The following is a 1880-nucleotide window of genomic DNA, read 5'->3' on the forward strand; positions in this document are numbered from 1 at the left end:
CTCACTTTGTAGTCCAGGCTGGCCTCGAACTCAGAAATCTGCCTGCCTCTGCCTCCCGAGTGCTGGGATTAAAGGCGTGCGCCATCACGCCCGGCTTAAACACAGCAATCTTTTCGTGCTAAAATAAAAACTTCCATTTAGTGACTGCCTTATTCAGGTCAAATATGTATCCTTTATTCTCTCAGGTCATCCTAATAACTTAAAAAAGACATGGGTTATTTTCATTGTCCTATAAACGACAAAACAGTTTAGCTGTGATGAGCTCAAGGTTACCCATCCTTGGCAGAACTGAGCGGAACTGGGATTTGAACACTGACCTTTCTGAATCCAAAGCCCAACCACTCTAATTCTGCCACCCCACCTTATGGATAGCTAGGAGAATAACACTTGTCCCATCTGTAAGCTACAGAGAGAAATCATGTACTAACTCTCAGACTCAATGAGCACTCAAGGCAGTAGACATCACCCCTCGTTTATCTTATAACCATTCTATGAGTTGGACACTATTTTTTGTTTGTTTTTGCTTTTTAAAGACTTATTTATTNTATGTATGAGAGTACACTGTAGCTGTCTTCAGACACACCAGAAGAGGGCATCAGATCCCATTGCAGATGGTTGTGAGGCACCATGTGGTTGCTTGGGATTGAACTCAGGACTTCTGGAAGAGCAGTCAGAGCTCTTAACCACTGAGCCATCTCTCCAGTTAGACACTATTATTAACCTTTTTTTTCTTTGCGGAAGGGAAACGGATAGATTGAAAGTCTGTTTCTTCTATTAAGGACTGATGCGACCATGTGCAGTGTGGGCTCATGGGTCTGGGTGGGCCCCGTCACTGCCCCCATTGGCCTGTCCACCCTGGCCGCCACCTGTCTCTAGGGTCCAGGGCCAAAGTCCAGCGAGAAGGCACCAGAAGCACCTCCCTGTGGTATGCTAACTGGCCCTCTCCCTCTGGGCGGGGAGAGGTTACAGCTGCTTCAGCCCTAGAGCTGGATGGGATGGCCAGGGCTCAAGTGAGGTGGACAGAGGAACAAGAATCCGGTTTGTTGCTGTGTCCCATGCTGTTCAGAGACATTTAGGGGATTTTAATCTTGGTGACAGGAGAGCCCCTGCTCTCCCGCACCCGCTCCTGAGTGGCGGCTCTTGGCGGGTACCCTGGGAGCGCCTGCCTCATGTGAGCCCTTCTCCTAGCACTTGTCCTTTTAGATGCTTTCCCTCTCCCGCTGTCTGTCACCCTGGCCTGTCCCCTCCCGGCCAGATGCTGGCCATTGCTGCACCATGTCATTTTTTACAACATTCAGCTTCAGCATTTTTACTATTATAATAAGAAACTGTTCCTCCAAATTCAATAAAAATTGCTTTTCAAAAAAAAAAAAAAAAAAGAAAGTCTGTTTCTTAGTATTTCTCTAATCTTGTGTGTGTGTGTGTGTGTGTGTGTGTGTGTGTATACACGTGCGTGCAGGACCAATGTACCCAAGAGTCACTCCAGAAAGCTAGCTATCTATGTGCTGCCCTGATGAGAATCCTAAATGACATGATGTCTGAGCTAGAGTCAAACTGAGAATGGAGACAGAAAGAGGAAGGATAACTCAGGCAGAGAAAATAGCACACACAAAAGAACACTCTCTTCTCTGTCTTTCAACTATGAGGGTTAAGGATGATCTTAGACCATATTTGGATGGTGTATTGGCTGGTTTTACCTGTCAACTTGACACAGGCTGGGGTTATCACAGAGAAAGGAGCTTCAGTTGGGGAAGTGCCTCCATGAGATCCAGCTGTGAGGTATTTTCTCAATTAGTGATCAAGGGGGAAAGGCCCCTTGTGGGTGGGACCATCTCTGGGCTGGTAGTCTTGGGTTCTATAAGAGAGCAGGCTGATAAAGC

Source organism: Mus caroli, chromosome 11, assembly GCF_900094665.2.
Source record: "Mus caroli chromosome 11, CAROLI_EIJ_v1.1, whole genome shotgun sequence".
NCBI classification, from domain to species: domain Eukaryota; kingdom Metazoa; phylum Chordata; class Mammalia; order Rodentia; family Muridae; genus Mus; species Mus caroli.